This window comes from Ascaphus truei, unplaced genomic scaffold, assembly GCF_040206685.1.
Source record: "Ascaphus truei isolate aAscTru1 unplaced genomic scaffold, aAscTru1.hap1 HAP1_SCAFFOLD_1069, whole genome shotgun sequence".
Lineage (NCBI taxonomy): Eukaryota > Metazoa > Chordata > Amphibia > Anura > Ascaphidae > Ascaphus > Ascaphus truei.
Window position 1 is genome coordinate 43,513 of NW_027453934.1, and position 26,024 is coordinate 69,536.

At 48.7% G+C, this 26,024-nt stretch overlaps 18 non-coding genes across 18 annotated transcripts; all 18 read left to right on the forward strand.

Moving 5' to 3' along the window:
- Nucleotides 1–438: 438 nt before the first annotated feature.
- Nucleotides 439–606, forward strand: LOC142475094 (U1 spliceosomal RNA). Its single transcript, XR_012790738.1, has one exon. It is a non-coding gene; the product is annotated as a U1 spliceosomal RNA (small nuclear RNA).
- A 1,254-nt stretch (nucleotides 607–1,860) lies between these two features.
- On the forward strand, nucleotides 1,861–2,028 carry LOC142475095 (U1 spliceosomal RNA). The gene has a single exon (XR_012790739.1). It is a non-coding gene; the product is annotated as a U1 spliceosomal RNA (small nuclear RNA).
- Nucleotides 2,029–3,360: 1,332 nt separating this feature from the next.
- Nucleotides 3,361–3,528, forward strand: LOC142475096 (U1 spliceosomal RNA). The gene has a single exon (XR_012790741.1). It is a non-coding gene; the product is annotated as a U1 spliceosomal RNA (small nuclear RNA).
- Nucleotides 3,529–4,798: 1,270 nt separating this feature from the next.
- Nucleotides 4,799–4,966, forward strand: LOC142475097 (U1 spliceosomal RNA). The gene has a single exon (XR_012790742.1). It is a non-coding gene; the product is annotated as a U1 spliceosomal RNA (small nuclear RNA).
- A 1,281-nt stretch (nucleotides 4,967–6,247) lies between these two features.
- Nucleotides 6,248–6,415, forward strand: LOC142475098 (U1 spliceosomal RNA). Its single transcript, XR_012790743.1, has one exon. It is a non-coding gene; the product is annotated as a U1 spliceosomal RNA (small nuclear RNA).
- Nucleotides 6,416–7,725: 1,310 nt separating this feature from the next.
- Nucleotides 7,726–7,893, forward strand: LOC142475099 (U1 spliceosomal RNA). Its single transcript, XR_012790744.1, has one exon. It is a non-coding gene; the product is annotated as a U1 spliceosomal RNA (small nuclear RNA).
- Nucleotides 7,894–9,173: 1,280 nt separating this feature from the next.
- LOC142475101 (U1 spliceosomal RNA) lies at nucleotides 9,174–9,341 on the forward strand. Its single transcript, XR_012790746.1, has one exon. It is a non-coding gene; the product is annotated as a U1 spliceosomal RNA (small nuclear RNA).
- Nucleotides 9,342–10,626: 1,285 nt separating this feature from the next.
- LOC142475102 (U1 spliceosomal RNA) lies at nucleotides 10,627–10,794 on the forward strand. Its single transcript, XR_012790747.1, has one exon. It is a non-coding gene; the product is annotated as a U1 spliceosomal RNA (small nuclear RNA).
- A 1,316-nt stretch (nucleotides 10,795–12,110) lies between these two features.
- On the forward strand, nucleotides 12,111–12,278 carry LOC142475103 (U1 spliceosomal RNA). Its single transcript, XR_012790748.1, has one exon. It is a non-coding gene; the product is annotated as a U1 spliceosomal RNA (small nuclear RNA).
- Nucleotides 12,279–13,525: 1,247 nt separating this feature from the next.
- LOC142475104 (U1 spliceosomal RNA) lies at nucleotides 13,526–13,693 on the forward strand. Its single transcript, XR_012790749.1, has one exon. It is a non-coding gene; the product is annotated as a U1 spliceosomal RNA (small nuclear RNA).
- Nucleotides 13,694–14,980: 1,287 nt separating this feature from the next.
- LOC142475105 (U1 spliceosomal RNA) lies at nucleotides 14,981–15,148 on the forward strand. The gene has a single exon (XR_012790750.1). It is a non-coding gene; the product is annotated as a U1 spliceosomal RNA (small nuclear RNA).
- Nucleotides 15,149–16,435: 1,287 nt separating this feature from the next.
- On the forward strand, nucleotides 16,436–16,603 carry LOC142475106 (U1 spliceosomal RNA). Its single transcript, XR_012790751.1, has one exon. It is a non-coding gene; the product is annotated as a U1 spliceosomal RNA (small nuclear RNA).
- Nucleotides 16,604–17,882: 1,279 nt separating this feature from the next.
- On the forward strand, nucleotides 17,883–18,050 carry LOC142475107 (U1 spliceosomal RNA). Its single transcript, XR_012790752.1, has one exon. It is a non-coding gene; the product is annotated as a U1 spliceosomal RNA (small nuclear RNA).
- Nucleotides 18,051–19,325: 1,275 nt separating this feature from the next.
- LOC142475108 (U1 spliceosomal RNA) lies at nucleotides 19,326–19,493 on the forward strand. The gene has a single exon (XR_012790753.1). It is a non-coding gene; the product is annotated as a U1 spliceosomal RNA (small nuclear RNA).
- A 1,279-nt stretch (nucleotides 19,494–20,772) lies between these two features.
- Nucleotides 20,773–20,940, forward strand: LOC142475109 (U1 spliceosomal RNA). Its single transcript, XR_012790754.1, has one exon. It is a non-coding gene; the product is annotated as a U1 spliceosomal RNA (small nuclear RNA).
- Nucleotides 20,941–22,221: 1,281 nt separating this feature from the next.
- LOC142475110 (U1 spliceosomal RNA) lies at nucleotides 22,222–22,389 on the forward strand. Its single transcript, XR_012790755.1, has one exon. It is a non-coding gene; the product is annotated as a U1 spliceosomal RNA (small nuclear RNA).
- A 1,279-nt stretch (nucleotides 22,390–23,668) lies between these two features.
- On the forward strand, nucleotides 23,669–23,836 carry LOC142475113 (U1 spliceosomal RNA). The gene has a single exon (XR_012790757.1). It is a non-coding gene; the product is annotated as a U1 spliceosomal RNA (small nuclear RNA).
- A 1,290-nt stretch (nucleotides 23,837–25,126) lies between these two features.
- On the forward strand, nucleotides 25,127–25,294 carry LOC142475114 (U1 spliceosomal RNA). The gene has a single exon (XR_012790758.1). It is a non-coding gene; the product is annotated as a U1 spliceosomal RNA (small nuclear RNA).
- The last annotated feature ends 730 nt before the right edge of the window (nucleotides 25,295–26,024 follow it).

Here is a 26,024-nt window from a genome sequence, read left to right on the forward strand (position 1 = left end):
TCAAAGTGATTGCTTCTTTCTTTTAAAACTAAGAAGAAGTACCTTACGGCGAAGCTTGGCTGCTCTGGGTGCTTGTTGGATGGGGGGGAGGGTTTGGTTTGGCTTTGCTTTGCTTTGCTTTGCTTTGCTTCGCTTCTGGGGGGGGGGGGAGGAGGACGGGGTGTCTTGGATCTATGTTGTTTGACAAATATTCATTGCTGCTGCTGCTGCTGCTGCTGCTGCTGCTGCTGCTGCTGCTGCTGCTGCTGCTGCTGCTGCACAAATGTTTGCATGGAATGGCCTAGGCTGCTCCTTGCTGCAGGTGCTGGCTGCAGCGGCTCAGATACTAGGCCTCAGGTACTGTGTTGCTTGCTGCACCAATGACCAAGCTGCTCTCTCCACAAGGGTGACAGTTGTCCTGGGACAGGGCTAGTTGCCCCCAGCGCGCCATTGCAACTCATACTTACCTGGCAGGGGAGTTTTAAGCCATGCTCCAGCAGGTGGCTCTCCCAGGGCGAGGCTAGCTCATTGCACTTGGAGCTAGCTGACCTCTGCGATTTCCCCACATGCGGGAAACTCGACTGCACAATTTCTGGTAGTGGGGGACTGCGTGCGCGCTCTCCCCTGTTTTTGGATGGTTACAAAAAACAGAAACAGGTGTTTGTTCAGACAAGCTGCTGCTATTCCCACTGCTTGGGCTTTGGGCATGGTCAATAACTGCTGGCAAAAAGGAGCACCATGTACAATAAATAGCCAGCTAGCAACATCTCAAACAGGGACAAATGACAATGATGTACCTGCACAGACGTTTAGGAATAAGTTCACAGGTGGATTGGGAAATAGGGAAACAAATACTGTGTACTGTATATATATATTTATGAAAAAAACAGCACATTTACAATCAAATCTGGATTTGAAAAAATGGACGGTCCTTGCTTGCAGGATATGATATGGGGTTTTTATTTCACCCCCTCCCCACCCTAGTTCTACATGGTATGTCTGGGTCTCTGTAGCCAGACAACCCCCTGTGATGATATCACAAAGGGAGTGTACAGTACGTTCTAGAGTTTCTAGGCTCCAAAGTAACAAAGAGCAGCATTTAAAAGCAACAGATTGCAGACTATCTGCTGAGCTGTGCAAAAAACAATCTCTATCTATCTATCTATCTATCTATCTATCTATCTATCTATCTATCTCTATCCATGGAGCAGCAGACAGTGTTAGCTTGCTTCTATATTTATGCAAATGCCAGGTAAACAGCCATGCTGGTAAGGGCCAAAGTGTCACGTTTGCCAGCAGGACAGGGCACCTCTCCCTTTTTATGCAGCAGCAGCAGCAGCAGCAGCAGCAGGTGTCAGTGGAGGTCAGAAAAAGAGAGTGCCAGCAGGTAGGGGAGATGTAGAAAGCCACCCCAGAAATATGGTGTCCCCCTGTCTCTCCGGCAGCTGAAATGACAGAGCTGAGCGGTGTTCAAAGTGATTGCTTCTTTCTTTTAAAACTAAGAAGAAGTACCTTACGGCGAAGCTTGGCTGCTCTGGGTGCTTGTTGGATGGGGGGGAGGGTTTGGTTTGGCTTTGCTTTGCTTTGCTTTGCTTTGCTTCGCTTCTGGGGGGGGGGGGAGGAGGACGGGGTGTCTTGGATCTATGTTGTTTGACAAATATTCATTGCTGCTGCTGCTGCTGCTGCTGCTGCTGCTGCTGCACAAATGTTTGCATGGAATGGCCTAGGCTGCTCCTTGCTGCAGGTGCTGGCTGCAGCGGCTCAGATACTAGGCCTCAGGTACTGTGTTGCTTGCTGCACCAATGACCAAGCTGCTCTCTCCACAAGGGTGACAGTTGTCCTGGGACAGGGCTAGTTGCCCCCAGCGCGCCATTGCAACTCATACTTACCTGGCAGGGGAGTTTTAAGCCATGCTCCAGCAGGTGGCTCTCCCAGGGCGAGGCTAGCTCATTGCACTTGGAGCTAGCTGACCTCTGCGATTTCCCCACATGCGGGAAACTCGACTGCACAATTTCTGGTAGTGGGGGACTGCGTGCGCGCTCTCCCCTGTTTTTGGATGGTTACAAAAAACAGAAACAGGTGTTTGTTCAGACAAGCTGCTGCTATTCCCACTGCTTGGGCTTTGGGCATGGTCAATAACTGCTGGCAAAAAGGAGCACCATGTACAATAAATAGCCAGCTAGCAACATCTCAAACAGGGACAAATGACAATGATGTACCTGCACAGACGTTTAGGAATAAGTTCACAGGTGGACTGGGAAATAGGGAAACAAATACTGTGTACTGTATATATATATTTATGAAAAAAACAGCACATTTACAATCAAATCTGGATTTGAAAAAATGGACGGTCCTTGCTTGCAGGATATGATATGGGGTTTTTATTTCACCCCCTCCCCACCCTAGTTCTACATGGTATGTCTGGGTCTCTGTAGCCAGACAACCCCCTGTGATGATATCACAAAGGGAGTGTACAGTACGTTCTAGAGTTTCTAGGCTCCAAAGTAACAAAGAGCAGCATTTAAAAGCAACAGATTGCAGACTATCTGCTGAGCTGTGCAAAAAACAATCTCTATCTATCTATCTATCTATCTATCTATCTATCTATCTATCTATCTATCTATCTCTATCCATGGAGCAGCAGACAGTGTTAGCTTGCTTCTATATTTATGCAAATGCCAGGTAAACAGCCATGCTGGTAAGGGCCAAAGTGTCACGTTTGCCAGCAGGACAGGGCACCTCTCCCTTTTTATGCAGCAGCAGCAGCAGCAGCAGCAGGTGTCAGTGGAGGTCAGAAAAAGAGAGTGCCAGCAGGTAGGGGAGATGTAGAAAGCCACCCCAGAAATATGGTGTCCCCCTGTCTCTCCGGCAGCTGAAATGACAGAGCTGAGCGGTGTTCAAAGTGATTGCTTCTTTCTTTTAAAACTAAGAAGAAGTACCTTACGGCGAAGCTTGGCTGCTCTGGGTGCTTGTTGGATGGGGGGGAGGGTTTGGTTTGGCTTTGCTTTGCTTTGCTTTGCTTTGCTTTGCTTTGCTTTGCTTTGCTTTGCTTTGCTTTGCTTTGCTTTGCTTTGCTTTGCTTCGCTTCTGGGGGGGGGGGGAGGAGGACGGGGTGTCTTGGATCTATGTTGTTTGACAAATATTCATTGCTGCTGCTGCTGCTGCTGCTGCTGCTGCTGCTGCTGCTGCTGCTGCTGCAGCACAAATGTTTGCATGGAATGGCCTAGGCTGCTCCTTGCTGCAGGTGCTGGCTGCAGCGGCTCAGATACTAGGCCTCAGGTACTGTGTTGCTTGCTGCACCAATGACCAAGCTGCTCTCTCCACAAGGGTGACAGTTGTCCTGGGACAGGGCTAGTTGCCCCCAGCGCGCCATTGCAACTCATACTTACCTGGCAGGGGAGTTTTAAGCCATGCTCCAGCAGGTGGCTCTCCCAGGGCGAGGCTAGCTCATTGCACTTGGAGCTAGCTGACCTCTGCGATTTCCCCACATGCGGGAAACTCGACTGCACAATTTCTGGTAGTGGGGGACTGCGTGCGCGCTCTCCCCTGTTTTTGGATGGTTACAAAAAACAGAAACAGGTGTTTGTTCAGACAAGCTGCTGCTATTCCCACTGCTTGGGCTTTGGGCATGGTCAATAACTGCTGGCAAAAAGGAGCACCATGTACAATAAATAGCCAGCTAGCAACATCTCAAACAGGGACAAATGACAATGATGTACCTGCACAGACGTTTAGGAATAAGTTCACAGGTGGATTGGGAAATAGGGAAACAAATACTGTGTACTGTATATATATATTTATGAAAAAAACAGCACATTTACAATCAAATCTGGATTTGAAAAAATGGACGGTCCTTGCTTGCAGGATATGATATGGGGTTTTTATTTCACCCCCTCCCCACCCTAGTTCTACATGGTATGTCTGGGTCTCTGTAGCCAGACAACCCCCTGTGATGATATCACAAAGGGAGTGTACAGTACGTTCTAGAGTTTCTAGGCTCCAAAGTAACAAAGAGCAGCATTTAAAAGCAACAGATTGCAGACTATCTGCTGAGCTGTGCAAAAAACAATCTCTATCTATCTATCTATCTATCTATCTATCTATCTATCTCTATCCATGGAGCAGCAGACAGTGTTAGCTTGCTTCTATATTTATGCAAATGCCAGGTAAACAGCCATGCTGGTAAGGGCCAAAGTGTCACGTTTGCCAGCAGGACAGGGCACCTCTCCCTTTTTATGCAGCAGCAGCAGCAGCAGCAGCAGGTGTCAGTGGAGGTCAGAAAAAGAGAGTGCCAGCAGGTAGGGGAGATGTAGAAAGCCACCCCAGAAATATGGTGTCCCCCTGTCTCTCCGGCAGCTGAAATGACAGAGCTGAGCGGTGTTCAAAGTGATTGCTTCTTTCTTTTAAAACTAAGAAGAAGTACCTTACGGCGAAGCTTGGCTGCTCTGGGTGCTTGTTGGATGGGGGGGAGGGTTTGGTTTGGCTTTGCTTTGCTTTGCTTTGCTTTGCTTCGCTTCTGGGGGGGGGGGGAGGAGGACGGGGTGTCTTGGATCTATGTTGTTTGACAAATATTCATTGCTGCTGCTGCTGCTGCTGCTGCTGCTGCTGCTGCTGCTGCTGCTGCTGCTGCTGCTGCTGCACAAATGTTTGCATGGAATGGCCTAGGCTGCTCCTTGCTGCAGGTGCTGGCTGCAGCGGCTCAGATACTAGGCCTCAGGTACTGTGTTGCTTGCTGCACCAATGACCAAGCTGCTCTCTCCACAAGGGTGACAGTTGTCCTGGGACAGGGCTAGTTGCCCCCAGCGCGCCATTGCAACTCATACTTACCTGGCAGGGGAGTTTTAAGCCATGCTCCAGCAGGTGGCTCTCCCAGGGCGAGGCTAGCTCATTGCACTTGGAGCTAGCTGACCTCTGCGATTTCCCCACATGCGGGAAACTCGACTGCACAATTTCTGGTAGTGGGGGACTGCGTGCGCGCTCTCCCCTGTTTTTGGATGGTTACAAAAAACAGAAACAGGTGTTTGTTCAGACAAGCTGCTGCTATTCCCACTGCTTGGGCTTTGGGCATGGTCAATAACTGCTGGCAAAAAGGAGCACCATGTACAATAAATAGCCAGCTAGCAACATCTCAAACAGGGACAAATGACAATGATGTACCTGCACAGACGTTTAGGAATAAGTTCACAGGTGGATTGGGAAATAGGGAAACAAATACTGTGTACTGTATATATATATTTATGAAAAAAACAGCACATTTACAATCAAATCTGGATTTGAAAAAATGGACGGTCCTTGCTTGCAGGATATGATATGGGGTTTTTATTTCACCCCCTCCCCACCCTAGTTCTACATGGTATGTCTGGGTCTCTGTAGCCAGACAACCCCCTGTGATGATATCACAAAGGGAGTGTACAGTACGTTCTAGAGTTTCTAGGCTCCAAAGTAACAAAGAGCAGCATTTAAAAGCAACAGATTGCAGACTATCTGCTGAGCTGTGCAAAAAACAATCTCTATCTATCTATCTATCTATCTATCTATCTATCTATCTATCTATCTCTATCCATGGAGCAGCAGACAGTGTTAGCTTGCTTCTATATTTATGCAAATGCCAGGTAAACAGCCATGCTGGTAAGGGCCAAAGTGTCACGTTTGCCAGCAGGACAGGGCACCTCTCCCTTTTTATGCAGCAGCAGCAGCAGCAGCAGCAGCAGGTGTCAGTGGAGGTCAGAAAAAGAGAGTGCCAGCAGGTAGGGGAGATGTAGAAAGCCACCCCAGAAATATGGTGTCCCCCTGTCTCTCCGGCAGCTGAAATGACAGAGCTGAGCGGTGTTCAAAGTGATTGCTTCTTTCTTTTAAAACTAAGAAGAAGTACCTTACGGCGAAGCTTGGCTGCTCTGGGTGCTTGTTGGATGGGGGGGAGGGTTTGGTTTGGCTTTGCTTTGCTTTGCTTTGCTTTGCTTCGCTTCTGGGGGGGGGGGGAGGAGGACGGGGTGTCTTGGATCTATGTTGTTTGACAAATATTCATTGCTGCTGCTGCTGCTGCTGCTGCTGCTGCTGCTGCTGCTGCTGCTGCTGCTGCTGCTGCTGCACAAATGTTTGCATGGAATGGCCTAGGCTGCTCCTTGCTGCAGGTGCTGGCTGCAGCGGCTCAGATACTAGGCCTCAGGTACTGTGTTGCTTGCTGCACCAATGACCAAGCTGCTCTCTCCACAAGGGTGACAGTTGTCCTGGGACAGGGCTAGTTGCCCCCAGCGCGCCATTGCAACTCATACTTACCTGGCAGGGGAGTTTTAAGCCATGCTCCAGCAGGTGGCTCTCCCAGGGCGAGGCTAGCTCATTGCACTTGGAGCTAGCTGACCTCTGCGATTTCCCCACATGCGGGAAACTCGACTGCACAATTTCTGGTAGTGGGGGACTGCGTGCGCGCTCTCCCCTGTTTTTGGATGGTTACAAAAAACAGAAACAGGTGTTTGTTCAGACAAGCTGCTGCTATTCCCACTGCTTGGGCTTTGGGCATGGTCAATAACTGCTGGCAAAAAGGAGCACCATGTACAATAAATAGCCAGCTAGCAACATCTCAAACAGGGACAAATGACAATGATGTACCTGCACAGACGTTTAGGAATAAGTTCACAGGTGGATTGGGAAATAGGGAAACAAATACTGTGTACTGTATATATATATTTATGAAAAAAACAGCACATTTACAATCAAATCTGGATTTGAAAAAATGGACGGTCCTTGCTTGCAGGATATGATATGGGGTTTTTATTTCACCCCCTCCCCACCCTAGTTCTACATGGTATGTCTGGGTCTCTGTAGCCAGACAACCCCCTGTGATGATATCACAAAGGGAGTGTACAGTACGTTCTAGAGTTTCTAGGCTCCAAAGTAACAAAGAGCAGCATTTAAAAGCAACAGATTGCAGACTATCTGCTGAGCTGTGCAAAAAACAATCTCTATCTATCTATCTATCTATCTATCTATCTATCTATCTATCTATCTCTATCCATGGAGCAGCAGACAGTGTTAGCTTGCTTCTATATTTATGCAAATGCCAGGTAAACAGCCATGCTGGTAAGGGCCAAAGTGTCACGTTTGCCAGCAGGACAGGGCACCTCTCCCTTTTTATGCAGCAGCAGCAGCAGCAGCAGCAGGTGTCAGTGGAGGTCAGAAAAAGAGAGTGCCAGCAGGTAGGGGAGATGTAGAAAGCCACCCCAGAAATATGGTGTCCCCCTGTCTCTCCGGCAGCTGAAATGACAGAGCTGAGCGGTGTTCAAAGTGATTGCTTCTTTCTTTTAAAACTAAGAAGAAGTACCTTACGGCGAAGCTTGGCTGCTCTGGGTGCTTGTTGGATGGGGGGGAGGGTTTGGTTTGGCTTTGCTTTGCTTTGCTTTGCTTTGCTTTGCTTTGCTTTGCTTTGCTTTGCTTTGCTTTGCTTTGCTTTGCTTTGCTTCGCTTCTGGGGGGGGGGGGAGGAGGACGGGGTGTCTTGGATCTATGTTGTTTGACAAATATTCATTGCTGCTGCTGCTGCTGCTGCTGCTGCTGCTGCTGCTGCTGCAGCACAAATGTTTGCATGGAATGGCCTAGGCTGCTCCTTGCTGCAGGTGCTGGCTGCAGCGGCTCAGATACTAGGCCTCAGGTACTGTGTTGCTTGCTGCACCAATGACCAAGCTGCTCTCTCCACAAGGGTGACAGTTGTCCTGGGACAGGGCTAGTTGCCCCCAGCGCGCCATTGCAACTCATACTTACCTGGCAGGGGAGTTTTAAGCCATGCTCCAGCAGGTGGCTCTCCCAGGGCGAGGCTAGCTCATTGCACTTGGAGCTAGCTGACCTCTGCGATTTCCCCACATGCGGGAAACTCGACTGCACAATTTCTGGTAGTGGGGGACTGCGTGCGCGCTCTCCCCTGTTTTTGGATGGTTACAAAAAACAGAAACAGGTGTTTGTTCAGACAAGCTGCTGCTATTCCCACTGCTTGGGCTTTGGGCATGGTCAATAACTGCTGGCAAAAAGGAGCACCATGTACAATAAATAGCCAGCTAGCAACATCTCAAACAGGGACAAATGACAATGATGTACCTGCACAGACGTTTAGGAATAAGTTCACAGGTGGATTGGGAAATAGGGAAACAAATACTGTGTACTGTATATATATATTTATGAAAAAAACAGCACATTTACAATCAAATCTGGATTTGAAAAAATGGACGGTCCTTGCTTGCAGGATATGATATGGGGTTTTTATTTCACCCCCTCCCCACCCTAGTTCTACATGGTATGTCTGGGTCTCTGTAGCCAGACAACCCCCTGTGATGATATCACAAAGGGAGTGTACAGTACGTTCTAGAGTTTCTAGGCTCCAAAGTAACAAAGAGCAGCATTTAAAAGCAACAGATTGCAGACTATCTGCTGAGCTGTGCAAAAAACAATCTCTATCTATCTATCTATCTATCTATCTATCTATCTATCTATCTATCTATCTCTATCCATGGAGCAGCAGACAGTGTTAGCTTGCTTCTATATTTATGCAAATGCCAGGTAAACAGCCATGCTGGTAAGGGCCAAAGTGTCACGTTTGCCAGCAGGACAGGGCACCTCTCCCTTTTTATGCAGCAGCAGCAGCAGCAGCAGCAGGTGTCAGTGGAGGTCAGAAAAAGAGAGTGCCAGCAGGTAGGGGAGATGTAGAAAGCCACCCCAGAAATATGGTGTCCCCCTGTCTCTCCGGCAGCTGAAATGACAGAGCTGAGCGGTGTTCAAAGTGATTGCTTCTTTCTTTTAAAACTAAGAAGAAGTACCTTACGGCGAAGCTTGGCTGCTCTGGGTGCTTGTTGGATGGGGGGGAGGGTTTGGTTTGGCTTTGCTTTGCTTTGCTTTGCTTCGCTTCTGGGGGGGGGGGGAGGAGGACGGGGTGTCTTGGATCTATGTTGTTTGACAAATATTCATTGCTGCTGCTGCTGCTGCTGCTGCTGCTGCTGCTGCTGCTGCTGCTGCTGCTGCTGCTGCTGCTGCACAAATGTTTGCATGGAATGGCCTAGGCTGCTCCTTGCTGCAGGTGCTGGCTGCAGCGGCTCAGATACTAGGCCTCAGGTACTGTGTTGCTTGCTGCACCAATGACCAAGCTGCTCTCTCCACAAGGGTGACAGTTGTCCTGGGACAGGGCTAGTTGCCCCCAGCGCGCCATTGCAACTCATACTTACCTGGCAGGGGAGTTTTAAGCCATGCTCCAGCAGGTGGCTCTCCCAGGGCGAGGCTAGCTCATTGCACTTGGAGCTAGCTGACCTCTGCGATTTCCCCACATGCGGGAAACTCGACTGCACAATTTCTGGTAGTGGGGGACTGCGTGCGCGCTCTCCCCTGTTTTTGGATGGTTACAAAAAACAGAAACAGGTGTTTGTTCAGACAAGCTGCTGCTATTCCCACTGCTTGGGCTTTGGGCATGGTCAATAACTGCTGGCAAAAAGGAGCACCATGTACAATAAATAGCCAGCTAGCAACATCTCAAACAGGGACAAATGACAATGATGTACCTGCACAGACGTTTAGGAATAAGTTCACAGGTGGATTGGGAAATAGGGAAACAAATACTGTGTACTGTATATATATATTTATGAAAAAAACAGCACATTTACAATCAAATCTGGATTTGAAAAAATGGACGGTCCTTGCTTGCAGGATATGATATGGGGTTTTTATTTCACCCCCTCCCCACCCTAGTTCTACATGGTATGTCTGGGTCTCTGTAGCCAGACAACCCCCTGTGATGATATCACAAAGGGAGTGTACAGTACGTTCTAGAGTTTCTAGGCTCCAAAGTAACAAAGAGCAGCATTTAAAAGCAACAGATTGCAGACTATCTGCTGAGCTGTGCAAAAAACAATCTCTATCTATCTATCTATCTATCTATCTATCTATCTATCTATCTATCTATCTATCTATCTCTATCCATGGAGCAGCAGACAGTGTTAGCTTGCTTCTATATTTATGCAAATGCCAGGTAAACAGCCATGCTGGTAAGGGCCAAAGTGTCACGTTTGCCAGCAGGACAGGGCACCTCTCCCTTTTTATGCAGCAGCAGCAGCAGCAGCAGGTGTCAGTGGAGGTCAGAAAAAGAGAGTGCCAGCAGGTAGGGGAGATGTAGAAAGCCACCCCAGAAATATGGTGTCCCCCTGTCTCTCCGGCAGCTGAAATGACAGAGCTGAGCGGTGTTCAAAGTGATTGCTTCTTTCTTTTAAAACTAAGAAGAAGTACCTTACGGCGAAGCTTGGCTGCTCTGGGTGCTTGTTGGATGGGGGGGAGGGTTTGGTTTGGCTTTGCTTTGCTTTGCTTTGCTTCGCTTCTGGGGGGGGGGGGAGGAGGACGGGGTGTCTTGGATCTATGTTGTTTGACAAATATTCATTGCTGCTGCTGCTGCTGCTGCTGCTGCTGCTGCTGCTGCTGCTGCTGCTGCTGCTGCTGCTGCTGCACAAATGTTTGCATGGAATGGCCTAGGCTGCTCCTTGCTGCAGGTGCTGGCTGCAGCGGCTCAGATACTAGGCCTCAGGTACTGTGTTGCTTGCTGCACCAATGACCAAGCTGCTCTCTCCACAAGGGTGACAGTTGTCCTGGGACAGGGCTAGTTGCCCCCAGCGCGCCATTGCAACTCATACTTACCTGGCAGGGGAGTTTTAAGCCATGCTCCAGCAGGTGGCTCTCCCAGGGCGAGGCTAGCTCATTGCACTTGGAGCTAGCTGACCTCTGCGATTTCCCCACATGCGGGAAACTCGACTGCACAATTTCTGGTAGTGGGGGACTGCGTGCGCGCTCTCCCCTGTTTTTGGATGGTTACAAAAAACAGAAACAGGTGTTTGTTCAGACAAGCTGCTGCTATTCCCACTGCTTGGGCTTTGGGCATGGTCAATAACTGCTGGCAAAAAGGAGCACCATGTACAATAAATAGCCAGCTAGCAACATCTCAAACAGGGACAAATGACAATGATGTACCTGCACAGACGTTTAGGAATAAGTTCACAGGTGGATTGGGAAATAGGGAAACAAATACTGTGTACTGTATATATATATTTATGAAAAAAACAGCACATTTACAATCAAATCTGGATTTGAAAAAATGGACGGTCCTTGCTTGCAGGATATGATATGGGGTTTTTATTTCACCCCCTCCCCACCCTAGTTCTACATGGTATGTCTGGGTCTCTGTAGCCAGACAACCCCCTGTGATGATATCACAAAGGGAGTGTACAGTACGTTCTAGAGTTTCTAGGCTCCAAAGTAACAAAGAGCAGCATTTAAAAGCAACAGATTGCAGACTATCTGCTGAGCTGTGCAAAAAACAATCTCTATCTATCTATCTATCTATCTATCTATCTATCTATCTATCTATCTATCTATCTCTATCCATGGAGCAGCAGACAGTGTTAGCTTGCTTCTATATTTATGCAAATGCCAGGTAAACAGCCATGCTGGTAAGGGCCAAAGTGTCACGTTTGCCAGCAGGACAGGGCACCTCTCCCTTTTTATGCAGCAGCAGCAGCAGCAGCAGGTGTCAGTGGAGGTCAGAAAAAGAGAGTGCCAGCAGGTAGGGGAGATGTAGAAAGCCACCCCAGAAATATGGTGTCCCCCTGTCTCTCCGGCAGCTGAAATGACAGAGCTGAGCGGTGTTCAAAGTGATTGCTTCTTTCTTTTAAAACTAAGAAGAAGTACCTTACGGCGAAGCTTGGCTGCTCTGGGTGCTTGTTGGATGGGGGGGAGGGTTTGGTTTGGCTTTGCTTTGCTTTGCTTTGCTTTGCTTTGCTTTGCTTTGCTTTGCTTTGCTTTGCTTCGCTTCTGGGGGGGGGGGGAGGAGGACGGGGTGTCTTGGATCTATGTTGTTTGACAAATATTCATTGCTGCTGCTGCTGCTGCTGCTGCTGCTGCTGCTGCTGCTGCTGCTGCTGCTGCTGCTGCTGCAGCACAAATGTTTGCATGGAATGGCCTAGGCTGCTCCTTGCTGCAGGTGCTGGCTGCAGCGGCTCAGATACTAGGCCTCAGGTACTGTGTTGCTTGCTGCACCAATGACCAAGCTGCTCTCTCCACAAGGGTGACAGTTGTCCTGGGACAGGGCTAGTTGCCCCCAGCGCGCCATTGCAACTCATACTTACCTGGCAGGGGAGTTTTAAGCCATGCTCCAGCAGGTGGCTCTCCCAGGGCGAGGCTAGCTCATTGCACTTGGAGCTAGCTGACCTCTGCGATTTCCCCACATGCGGGAAACTCGACTGCACAATTTCTGGTAGTGGGGGACTGCGTGCGCGCTCTCCCCTGTTTTTGGATGGTTACAAAAAACAGAAACAGGTGTTTGTTCAGACAAGCTGCTGCTATTCCCACTGCTTGGGCTTTGGGCATGGTCAATAACTGCTGGCAAAAAGGAGCACCATGTACAATAAATAGCCAGCTAGCAACATCTCAAACAGGGACAAATGACAATGATGTACCTGCACAGACGTTTAGGAATAAGTTCACAGGTGGATTGGGAAATAGGGAAACAAATACTGTGTACTGTATATATATATTTATGAAAAAAACAGCACATTTACAATCAAATCTGGATTTGAAAAAATGGACGGTCCTTGCTTGCAGGATATGATATGGGGTTTTTATTTCACCCCCTCCCCACCCTAGTTCTACATGGTATGTCTGGGTCTCTGTAGCCAGACAACCCCCTGTGATGATATCACAAAGGGAGTGTACAGTACGTTCTAGAGTTTCTAGGCTCCAAAGTAACAAAGAGCAGCATTTAAAAGCAACAGATTGCAGACTATCTGCTGAGCTGTGCAAAAAACAATCTCTATCTATCTATCTATCTATCTATCTATCTATCTATCTATCTCTATCCATGGAGCAGCAGACAGTGTTAGCTTGCTTCTATATTTATGCAAATGCCAGGTAAACAGCCATGCTGGTAAGGGCCAAAGTGTCACGTTTGCCAGCAGGACAGGGCACCTCTCCCTTTTTATGCAGCAGCAGCAGCAGCAGGTGTCAGTGGAGGTCAGAAAAAGAGAGTGCCAGCAGGTAGGGGAGATGTAGAAAGCCACCCCAGAAATATGGTGTCCCCCTGTCTCTCCGGCAGCTGAAATGACAGAGCTGAGCGGTGTTCAAAGTGATTGCTTCTTTCTTTTAAAACTAAGAAGAAGTACCTTACGGCGAAGCTTGGCTGCTCTGGGTGCTTGTTGGATGGGGGGGAGGGTTTGGTTTGGCTTTGCTTTGCTTTGCTTTGCTTTGCTTCGCTTCTGGGGGGGGGGGGAGGAGGACGGGGTGTCTTGGATCTATGTTGTTTGACAAATATTCATTGCTGCTGCTGCTGCTGCTGCTGCTGCTGCTGCTGCTGCTGCACAAATGTTTGCATGGAATGGCCTAGGCTGCTCCTTGCTGCAGGTGCTGGCTGCAGCGGCTCAGATACTAGGCCTCAGGTACTGTGTTGCTTGCTGCACCAATGACCAAGCTGCTCTCTCCACAAGGGTGACAGTTGTCCTGGGACAGGGCTAGTTGCCCCCAGCGCGCCATTGCAACTCATACTTACCTGGCAGGGGAGTTTTAAGCCATGCTCCAGCAGGTGGCTCTCCCAGGGCGAGGCTAGCTCATTGCACTTGGAGCTAGCTGACCTCTGCGATTTCCCCACATGCGGGAAACTCGACTGCACAATTTCTGGTAGTGGGGGACTGCGTGCGCGCTCTCCCCTGTTTTTGGATGGTTACAAAAAACAGAAACAGGTGTTTGTTCAGACAAGCTGCTGCTATTCCCACTGCTTGGGCTTTGGGCATGGTCAATAACTGCTGGCAAAAAGGAGCACCATGTACAATAAATAGCCAGCTAGCAACATCTCAAACAGGGACAAATGACAATGATGTACCTGCACAGACGTTTAGGAATAAGTTCACAGGTGGATTGGGAAATAGGGAAACAAATACGGTGTACTGTATATATATATTTATGAAAAAAACAGCACATTTACAATCAAATCTGGATTTGAAAAAATGGACGGTCCTTGCTTGCAGGATATGATATGGGGTTTTTATTTCACCCCCTCCCCACCCTAGTTCTACATGGTATGTCTGGGTCTCTGTAGCCAGACAACCCCCTGTGATGATATCACAAAGGGAGTGTACAGTACGTTCTAGAGTTTCTAGGCTCCAAAGTAACAAAGAGCAGCATTTAAAAGCAACAGATTGCAGACTATCTGCTGAGCTGTGCAAAAAACAATCTCTATCTATCTATCTATCTATCTATCTATCTATCTATCTATCTATCTCTATCCATGGAGCAGCAGACAGTGTTAGCTTGCTTCTATATTTATGCAAATGCCAGGTAAACAGCCATGCTGGTAAGGGCCAAAGTGTCACGTTTGCCAGCAGGACAGGGCACCTCTCCCTTTTTATGCAGCAGCAGCAGCAGCAGCAGCAGGTGTCAGTGGAGGTCAGAAAAAGAGAGTGCCAGCAGGTAGGGGAGATGTAGAAAGCCACCCCAGAAATATGGTGTCCCCCTGTCTCTCCGGCAGCTGAAATGACAGAGCTGAGCGGTGTTCAAAGTGATTGCTTCTTTCTTTTAAAACTAAGAAGAAGTACCTTACGGCGAAGCTTGGCTGCTCTGGGTGCTTGTTGGATGGGGGGGAGGGTTTGGTTTGGCTTTGCTTTGCTTTGCTTTGCTTTGCTTCGCTTCTGGGGGGGGGGGGAGGAGGACGGGGTGTCTTGGATCTATGTTGTTTGACAAATATTCATTGCTGCTGCTGCTGCTGCTGCTGCTGCTGCTGCTGCTGCTGCTGCTGCTGCTGCTGCTGCTGCTGCTGCTGCACAAATGTTTGCATGGAATGGCCTAGGCTGCTCCTTGCTGCAGGTGCTGGCTGCAGCGGCTCAGATACTAGGCCTCAGGTACTGTGTTGCTTGCTGCACCAATGACCAAGCTGCTCTCTCCACAAGGGTGACAGTTGTCCTGGGACAGGGCTAGTTGCCCCCAGCGCGCCATTGCAACTCATACTTACCTGGCAGGGGAGTTTTAAGCCATGCTCCAGCAGGTGGCTCTCCCAGGGCGAGGCTAGCTCATTGCACTTGGAGCTAGCTGACCTCTGCGATTTCCCCACATGCGGGAAACTCGACTGCACAATTTCTGGTAGTGGGGGACTGCGTGCGCGCTCTCCCCTGTTTTTGGATGGTTACAAAAAACAGAAACAGGTGTTTGTTCAGACAAGCTGCTGCTATTCCCACTGCTTGGGCTTTGGGCATGGTCAATAACTGCTGGCAAAAAGGAGCACCATGTACAATAAATAGCCAGCTAGCAACATCTCAAACAGGGACAAATGACAATGATGTACCTGCACAGACGTTTAGGAATAAGTTCACAGGTGGATTGGGAAATAGGGAAACAAATACGGTGTACTGTATATATATATTTATGAAAAAAACAGCACATTTACAATCAAATCTGGATTTGAAAAAATGGACGGTCCTTGCTTGCAGGATATGATATGGGGTTTTTATTTCACCCCCTCCCCACCCTAGTTCTACATGGTATGTCTGGGTCTCTGTAGCCAGACAACCCCCTGTGATGATATCACAAAGGGAGTGTACAGTACGTTCTAGAGTTTCTAGGCTCCAAAGTAACAAAGAGCAGCATTTAAAAGCAACAGATTGCAGACTATCTGCTGAGCTGTGCAAAAAACAATCTCTATCTATCTATCTATCTATCTATCTATCTATCTATCTATCTATCTCTATCCATGGAGCAGCAGACAGTGTTAGCTTGCTTCTATATTTATGCAAATGCCAGGTAAACAGCCATGCTGGTAAGGGCCAAAGTGTCACGTTTGCCAGCAGGACAGGGCACCTCTCCCTTTTTATGCAGCAGCAGCAGCAGCAGCAGCAGGTGTCAGTGGAGGTCAGAAAAAGAGAGTGCCAGCAGGTAGGGGAGATGTAGAAAGCCACCCCAGAAATATGGTGTCCCCCTGTCTCTCCGGCAGCTGAAATGACAGAGCTGAGCGGTGTTCAAAGTGATTGCTTCTTTCTTTTAAAACTAAGAAGAAGTACCTTACGGCGAAGCTTGGCTGCTCTGGGTGCTTGTTGGATGGGGGGGAGGGTTTGGTTTGGCTTTGCTTTGCTTTGCTTTGCTTTGCTTCGCTTCTGGGGGGGGGGGGAGGAGGACGGGGTGTCTTGGATCTATGTTGTTTGACAAATATTCATTGCTGCTGCTGCTGCTGCTGCTGCTGCTGCTGCTGCTGCTGCTGCTGCTGCTGCTGCTGCTGCTGCTGCTGCACAAATGTTTGCATGGAATGGCCTAGGCTGCTCCTTGCTGCAGGTGCTGGCTGCAGCGGCTCAGATACTAGGCCTCAGGTACTGTGTTGCTTGCTGCACCAATGACCAAGCTGCTCTCTCCACAAGGGTGACAGTTGTCCTGGGACAGGGCTAGTTGCCCCCAGCGCGCCATTGCAACTCATACTTACCTGGCAGGGGAGTTTTAAGCCATGCTCCAGCAGGTGGCTCTCCCAGGGCGAGGCTAGCTCATTGCACTTGGAGCTAGCTGACCTCTGCGATTTCCCCACATGCGGGAAACTCGACTGCACAATTTCTGGTAGTGGGGGACTGCGTGCGCGCTCTCCCCTGTTTTTGGATGGTTACAAAAAACAGAAACAGGTGTTTGTTCAGACAAGCTGCTGCTATTCCCACTGCTTGGGCTTTGGGCATGGTCAATAACTGCTGGCAAAAAGGAGCACCATGTACAATAAATAGCCAGCTAGCAACATCTCAAACAGGGACAAATGACAATGATGTACCTGCACAGACGTTTAGGAATAAGTTCACAGGTGGATTGGGAAATAGGGAAACAAATACTGTGTACTGTATATATATATTTATGAAAAAAACAGCACATTTACAATCAAATCTGGATTTGAAAAAATGGACGGTCCTTGCTTGCAGGATATGATATGGGGTTTTTATTTCACCCCCTCCCCACCCTAGTTCTACATGGTATGTCTGGGTCTCTGTAGCCAGACAACCCCCTGTGATGATATCACAAAGGGAGTGTACAGTACGTTCTAGAGTTTCTAGGCTCCAAAGTAACAAAGAGCAGCATTTAAAAGCAACAGATTGCAGACTATCTGCTGAGCTGTGCAAAAAACAATCTCTATCTATCTATCTATCTATCTATCTATCTATCTATCTATCTATCTATCTCTATCCATGGAGCAGCAGACAGTGTTAGCTTGCTTCTATATTTATGCAAATGCCAGGTAAACAGCCATGCTGGTAAGGGCCAAAGTGTCACGTTTGCCAGCAGGACAGGGCACCTCTCCCTTTTTATGCAGCAGCAGCAGCAGCAGCAGCAGGTGTCAGTGGAGGTCAGAAAAAGAGAGTGCCAGCAGGTAGGGGAGATGTAGAAAGCCACCCCAGAAATATGGTGTCCCCCTGTCTCTCCGGCAGCTGAAATGACAGAGCTGAGCGGTGTTCAAAGTGATTGCTTCTTTCTTTTAAAACTAAAAAGAAGTACCTTACGGCGAAGCTTGGCTGCTCTGGGTGCTTGTTGGATGGGGGGAGGGTTTGGTTTGGCTTTGCTTTGCTTTGCTTTGCTTCGCTTCTGGGGGGGGGGGGAGGAGGACGGGGTGTCTTGGATCTATGTTGTTTGACAAATATTCATTGCTGCTGCTGCTGCTGCTGCTGCTGCTGCTGCTGCTGCTGCTGCTGCTGCTGCTGCTGCTGCTGCACAAATGTTTGCATGGAATGGCCTAGGCTGCTCCTTGCTGCAGGTGCTGGCTGCAGCGGCTCAGATACTAGGCCTCAGGTACTGTGTTGCTTGCTGCACCAATGACCAAGCTGCTCTCTCCACAAGGGTGACAGTTGTCCTGGGACAGGGCTAGTTGCCCCCAGCGCGCCATTGCAACTCATACTTACCTGGCAGGGGAGTTTTAAGCCATGCTCCAGCAGGTGGCTCTCCCAGGGCGAGGCTAGCTCATTGCACTTGGAGCTAGCTGACCTCTGCGATTTCCCCACATGCGGGAAACTCGACTGCACAATTTCTGGTAGTGGGGGACTGCGTGCGCGCTCTCCCCTGTTTTTGGATGGTTACAAAAAACAGAAACAGGTGTTTGTTCAGACAAGCTGCTGCTATTCCCACTGCTTGGGCTTTGGGCATGGTCAATAACTGCTGGCAAAAAGGAGCACCATGTACAATAAATAGCCAGCTAGCAACATCTCAAACAGGGACAAATGACAATGATGTACCTGCACAGACGTTTAGGAATAAGTTCACAGGTGGATTGGGAAATAGGGAAACAAATACTGTGTACTGTATATATATATTTATGAAAAAAACAGCACATTTACAATCAAATCTGGATTTGAAAAAATGGACGGTCCTTGCTTGCAGGATATGATATGGGGTTTTTATTTCACCCCCTCCCCACCCTAGTTCTACATGGTATGTCTGGGTCTCTGTAGCCAGACAACCCCCTGTGATGATATCACAAAGGGAGTGTACAGTACGTTCTAGAGTTTCTAGGCTCCAAAGTAACAAAGAGCAGCATTTAAAAGCAACAGATTGCAGACTATCTGCTGAGCTGTGCAAAAAACAATCTCTATCTATCTATCTATCTATCTATCTATCTATCTATCTATCTATCTCTATCCATGGAGCAGCAGACAGTGTTAGCTTGCTTCTATATTTATGCAAATGCCAGGTAAACAGCCATGCTGGTAAGGGCCAAAGTGTCACGTTTGCCAGCAGGACAGGGCACCTCTCCCTTTTTATGCAGCAGCAGCAGCAGCAGCAGGTGTCAGTGGAGGTCAGAAAAAGAGAGTGCCAGCAGGTAGGGGAGATGTAGAAAGCCACCCCAGAAATATGGTGTCCCCCTGTCTCTCCGGCAGCTGAAATGACAGAGCTGAGCGGTGTTCAAAGTGATTGCTTCTTTCTTTTAAAACCAAGAAGAAGTACCTTACGGCGAAGCTTGGCTGCTCTGGGTGCTTGTTGGATGGGGGGGAGGGTTTGGTTTGGCTTTGCTTTGCTTTGCTTTGCTTTGCTTCGCTTCTGGGGGGGGGGGGAGGAGGACGGGGTGTCTTGGATCTATGTTGTTTGACAAATATTCATTGCTGCTGCTGCTGCTGCTGCTGCTGCTGCTGCTGCTGCTGCTGCTGCTGCTGCTGCTGCTGCACAAATGTTTGCATGGAATGGCCTAGGCTGCTCCTTGCTGCAGGTGCTGGCTGCAGCGGCTCAGATACTAGGCCTCAGGTACTGTGTTGCTTGCTGCACCAATGACCAAGCTGCTCTCTCCACAAGGGTGACAGTTGTCCTGGGACAGGGCTAGTTGCCCCCAGCGCGCCATTGCAACTCATACTTACCTGGCAGGGGAGTTTTAAGCCATGCTCCAGCAGGTGGCTCTCCCAGGGCGAGGCTAGCTCATTGCACTTGGAGCTAGCTGACCTCTGCGATTTCCCCACATGCGGGAAACTCGACTGCACAATTTCTGGTAGTGGGGGACTGCGTGCGCGCTCTCCCCTGTTTTTGGATGGTTACAAAAAACAGAAACAGGTGTTTGTTCAGACAAGCTGCTGCTATTCCCACTGCTTGGGCTTTGGGCATGGTCAATAACTGCTGGCAAAAAGGAGCACCATGTACAATAAATAGCCAGCTAGCAACATCTCAAACAGGGACAAATGACAATGATGTACCTGCACAGACGTTTAGGAATAAGTTCACAGGTGGATTGGGAAATAGGGAAACAAATACTGTGTACTGTATATATATATTTATGAAAAAAACAGCACATTTACAATCAAATCTGGATTTGAAAAAATGGACGGTCCTTGCTTGCAGGATATGATATGGGGTTTTTATTTCACCCCCTCCCCACCCTAGTTCTACATGGTATGTCTGGGTCTCTGTAGCCAGACAACCCCCTGTGATGATATCACAAAGGGAGTGTACAGTACGTTCTAGAGTTTCTAGGCTCCAAAGTAACAAAGAGCAGCATTTAAAAGCAACAGATTGCAGACTATCTGCTGAGCTGTGCAAAAAACAATCTCTATCTATCTATCTATCTATCTATCTATCTATCTATCTATCTATCTATCTCTATCCATGGAGCAGCAGACAGTGTTAGCTTGCTTCTATATTTATGCAAATGCCAGGTAAACAGCCATGCTGGTAAGGGCCAAAGTGTCACGTTTGCCAGCAGGACAGGGCACCTCTCCCTTTTTATGCAGCAGCAGCAGCAGCAGCAGCAGGTGTCAGTGGAGGTCAGAAAAAGAGAGTGCCAGCAGGTAGGGGAGATGTAGAAAGCCACCCCAGAAATATGGTGTCCCCCTGTCTCTCCGGCAGCTGAAATGACAGAGCTGAGCGGTGTTCAAAGTGATTGCTTCTTTCTTTTAAAACTAAAAAGAAGTACCTTACGGCGAAGCTTGGCTGCTCTGGGTGCTTGTTGGATGGGGGGAGGGTTTGGTTTGGCTTTGCTTTGCTTTGCTTTGCTTCGCTTCTGGGGGGGGGGGGAGGAGGACGGGGTGTCTTGGATCTATGTTGTTTGACAAATATTCATTGCTGCTGCTGCTGCTGCTGCTGCTGCTGCTGCTGCTGCTGCTGCTGCTGCTGCTGCTGCTGCTGCACAAATGTTTGCATGGAATGGCCTAGGCTGCTCCTTGCTGCAGGTGCTGGCTGCAGCGGCTCAGATACTAGGCCTCAGGTACTGTGTTGCTTGCTGCACCAATGACCAAGCTGCTCTCTCCACAAGGGTGACAGTTGTCCTGGGACAGGGCTAGTTGCCCCCAGCGCGCCATTGCAACTCATACTTACCTGGCAGGGGAGTTTTAAGCCATGCTCCAGCAGGTGGCTCTCCCAGGGCGAGGCTAGCTCATTGCACTTGGAGCTAGCTGACCTCTGCGATTTCCCCACATGCGGGAAACTCGACTGCACAATTTCTGGTAGTGGGGGACTGCGTGCGCGCTCTCCCCTGTTTTTGGATGGTTACAAAAAACAGAAACAGGTGTTTGTTCAGACAAGCTGCTGCTATTCCCACTGCTTGGGCTTTGGGCATGGTCAATAACTGCTGGCAAAAAGGAGCACCATGTACAATAAATAGCCAGCTAGCAACATCTCAAACAGGGACAAATGACAATGATGTACCTGCACAGACGTTTAGGAATAAGTTCACAGGTGGATTGGGAAATAGGGAAACAAATACTGTGTACTGTATATATATATTTATGAAAAAAACAGCACATTTACAATCAAATCTGGATTTGAAAAAATGGACGGTCCTTGCTTGCAGGATATGATATGGGGTTTTTATTTCACCCCCTCCCCACCCTAGTTCTACATGGTATGTCTGGGTCTCTGTAGCCAGACAACCCCCTGTGATGATATCACAAAGGGAGTGTACAGTACGTTCTAGAGTTTCTAGGCTCCAAAGTAACAAAGAGCAGCATTTAAAAGCAACAGATTGCAGACTATCTGCTGAGCTGTGCAAAAAACAATCTCTATCTATCTATCTATCTATCTATCTATCTATCTATCTATCTATCTCTATCCATGGAGCAGCAGACAGTGTTAGCTTGCTTCTATATTTATGCAAATGCCAGGTAAACAGCCATGCTGGTAAGGGCCAAAGTGTCACGTTTGCCAGCAGGACAGGGCACCTCTCCCTTTTTATGCAGCAGCAGCAGCAGCAGCAGGTGTCAGTGGAGGTCAGAAAAAGAGAGTGCCAGCAGGTAGGGGAGATGTAGAAAGCCACCCCAGAAATATGGTGTCCCCCTGTCTCTCCGGCAGCTGAAATGACAGAGCTGAGCGGTGTTCAAAGTGATTGCTTCTTTCTTTTAAAACCAAGAAGAAGTACCTTACGGCGAAGCTTGGCTGCTCTGGGTGCTTGTTGGATGGGGGGGAGGGTTTGGTTTGGCTTTGCTTTGCTTTGCTTTGCTTTGCTTCGCTTCTGGGGGGGGGGGGAGGAGGACGGGGTGTCTTGGATCTATGTTGTTTGACAAATATTCATTGCTGCTGCTGCTGCTGCTGCTGCTGCTGCTGCTGCTGCTGCTGCTGCTGCTGCTGCTGCTGCTGCTGCACAAATGTTTGCATGGAATGGCCTAGGCTGCTCCTTGCTGCAGGTGCTGGCTGCAGCGGCTCAGATACTAGGCCTCAGGTACTGTGTTGCTTGCTGCACCAATGACCAAGCTGCTCTCTCCACAAGGGTGACAGTTGTCCTGGGACAGGGCTAGTTGCCCCCAGCGCGCCATTGCAACTCATACTTACCTGGCAGGGGAGTTTTAAGCCATGCTCCAGCAGGTGGCTCTCCCAGGGCGAGGCTAGCTCATTGCACTTGGAGCTAGCTGACCTCTGCGATTTCCCCACATGCGGGAAACTCGACTGCACAATTTCTGGTAGTGGGGGACTGCGTGCGCGCTCTCCCCTGTTTTTGGATGGTTACAAAAAACAGAAACAGGTGTTTGTTCAGACAAGCTGCTGCTATTCCCACTGCTTGGGCTTTGGGCATGGTCAATAACTGCTGGCAAAAAGGAGCACCATGTACAATAAATAGCCAGCTAGCAACATCTCAAACAGGGACAAATGACAATGATGTACCTGCACAGACGTTTAGGAATAAGTTCACAGGTGGATTGGGAAATAGGGAAACAAATACTGTGTACTGTATATATATATTTATGAAAAAAACAGCACATTTACAATCAAATCTGGATTTGAAAAAATGGACGGTCCTTGCTTGCAGGATATGATATGGGGTTTTTATTTCACCCCCTCCCCACCCTAGTTCTACATGGTATGTCTGGGTCTCTGTAGCCAGACAACCCCCTGTGATGATATCACAAAGGGAGTGTACAGTACGTTCTAGAGTTTCTAGGCTCCAAAGTAACAAAGAGCAGCATTTAAAAGCAACAGATTGCAGACTATCTGCTGAGCTGTGCAAAAAACAATCTCTATCTATCTATCTATCTATCTATCTATCTATCTATCTATCTATCTATCTCTATCCATGGAGCAGCAGACAGTGTTAGCTTGCTTCTATATTTATGCAAATGCCAGGTAAACAGCCATGCTGGTAAGGGCCAAAGTGTCACGTTTGCCAGCAGGACAGGGCACCTCTCCCTTTTTATGCAGCAGCAGCAGCAGCAGCAGCAGGTGTCAGTGGAGGTCAGAAAAAGAGAGTGCCAGCAGGTAGGGGAGATGTAGAAAGCCACCCCAGAAATATGGTGTCCCCCTGTCTCTCCGGCAGCTGAAATGACAGAGCTGAGCGGTGTTCAAAGTGATTGCTTCTTTCTTTTAAAACTAAGAAGAAGTACCTTACGGCGAAGCTTGGCTGCTCTGGGTGCTTGTTGGATGGGGGGAGGGTTTGGTTTGGCTTTGCTTTGCTTTGCTTTGCTTCGCTTCTGGGGGGGGGGGGAGGAGGACGGGGTGTCTTGGATCTATGTTGTTTGACAAATATTCATTGCTGCTGCTGCTGCTGCTGCTGCTGCTGCTGCTGCTGCTGCTGCTGCTGCTGCTGCTGCTGCTGCACAAATGTTTGCATGGAATGGCCTAGGCTGCTCCTTGCTGCAGGTGCTGGCTGCAGCGGCTCAGATACTAGGCCTCAGGTACTGTGTTGCTTGCTGCACCAATGACCAAGCTGCTCTCTCCACAAGGGTGACAGTTGTCCTGGGACAGGGCTAGTTGCCCCCAGCGCGCCATTGCAACTCATACTTACCTGGCAGGGGAGTTTTAAGCCATGCTCCAGCAGGTGGCTCTCCCAGGGCGAGGCTAGCTCATTGCACTTGGAGCTAGCTGACCTCTGCGATTTCCCCACATGCGGGAAACTCGACTGCACAATTTCTGGTAGTGGGGGACTGCGTGCGCGCTCTCCCCTGTTTTTGGATGGTTACAAAAAACAGAAACAGGTGTTTGTTCAGACAAGCTGCTGCTATTCCCACTGCTTGGGCTTTGGGCATGGTCAATAACTGCTGGCAAAAAGGAGCACCATGTACAATAAATAGCCAGCTAGCAACATCTCAAACAGGGACAAATGACAATGATGTACCTGCACAGACGTTTAGGAATAAGTTCACAGGTGGATTGGGAAATAGGGAAACAAATACTGTGTACTGTATATATATATTTATGAAAAAAACAGCACATTTACAATCAAATCTGGATTTGAAAAAATGGACGGTCCTTGCTTGCAGGATATGATATGGGGTTTTTATTTCACCCCCTCCCCACCCTAGTTCTACATGGTATGTCTGGGTCTCTGTAGCCAGACAACCCCCTGTGATGATATCACAAAGGGAGTGTACAGTACGTTCTAGAGTTTCTAGGCTCCAAAGTAACAAAGAGCAGCATTTAAAAGCAACAGATTGCAGACTATCTGCTGAGCTGTGCAAAAAACAATCTCTATCTATCTATCTATCTATCTATCTATCTATCTATCTATCTATCTCTATCCATGGAGCAGCAGACAGTGTTAGCTTGCTTCTATATTTATGCAAATGCCAGGTAAACAGCCATGCTGGTAAGGGCCAAAGTGTCACGTTTGCCAGCAGGACAGGGCACCTCTCCCTTTTTATGCAGCAGCAGCAGCAGCAGCAGGTGTCAGTGGAGGTCAGAAAAAGAGAGTGCCAGCAGGTAGGGGAGATGTAGAAAGCCACCCCAGAAATATGGTGTCCCCCTGTCTCTCCGGCAGCTGAAATGACAGAGCTGAGCGGTGTTCAAAGTGATTGCTTCTTTCTTTTAAAACCAAGAAGAAGTACCTTACGGCGAAGCTTGGCTGCTCTGGGTGCTTGTTGGATGGGGGGGAGGGTTTGGTTTGGCTTTGCTTTGCTTTGCTTTGCTTTGCTTTGCTTTGCTTTGCTTCGCTTCTGGGGGGGGGGGGAGGAGGACGGGGTGTCTTGGATCTATGTTGTTTGACAAATATTCATTGCTGCTGCTGCTGCTGCTGCTGCTGCTGCTGCTGCTGCTGCTGCTGCTGCTGCTGCTGCAGCACAAATGTTTGCATGGAATGGCCTAGGCTGCTCCTTGCTGCAGGTGCTGGCTGCAGCGGCTCAGATACTAGGCCTCAGGTACTGTGTTGCTTGCTGCACCAATGACCAAGCTGCTCTCTCCACAAGGGTGACAGTTGTCCTGGGACAGGGCTAGTTGCCCCCAGCGCGCCATTGCAACTCATACTTACCTGGCAGGGGAGTTTTAAGCCATGCTCCAGCAGGTGGCTCTCCCAGGGCGAGGCTAGCTCATTGCACTTGGAGCTAGCTGACCTCTGCGATTTCCCCACATGCGGGAAACTCGACTGCACAATTTCTGGTAGTGGGGGACTGCGTGCGCGCTCTCCCCTGTTTTTGGATGGTTACAAAAAACAGAAACAGGTGTTTGTTCAGACAAGCTGCTGCTATTCCCACTGCTTGGGCTTTGGGCATGGTCAATAACTGCTGGCAAAAAGGAGCACCATGTACAATAAATAGCCAGCTAGCAACATCTCAAACAGGGACAAATGACAATGATGTACCTGCACAGACGTTTAGGAATAAGTTCACAGGTGGATTGGGAAATAGGGAAACAAATACTGTGTACTGTATATATATATTTATGAAAAAAACAGCACATTTACAATCAAATCTGGATTTGAAAAAATGGACGGTCCTTGCTTGCAGGATATGATATGGGGTTTTTATTTCACCCCCTCCCCACCCTAGTTCTACATGGTATGTCTGGGTCTCTGTAGCCAGACAACCCCCTGTGATGATATCACAAAGGGAGTGTACAGTACGTTCTAGAGTTTCTAGGCTCCAAAGTAACAAAGAGCAGCATTTAAAAGCAACAGATTGCAGACTATCTGCTGAGCTGTGCAAAAAACAATCTCTATCTATCTATCTATCTATCTATCTATCTATCTATCTATCTCTATCCATGGAGCAGCAGACAGTGTTAGCTTGCTTCTATATTTATGCAAATGCCAGGTAAACAGCCATGCTGGTAAGGGCCAAAGTGTCACGTTTGCCAGCAGGACAGGGCACCTCTCCCTTTTTATGCAGCAGCAGCAGCAGCAGGTGTCAGTGGAGGTCAGAA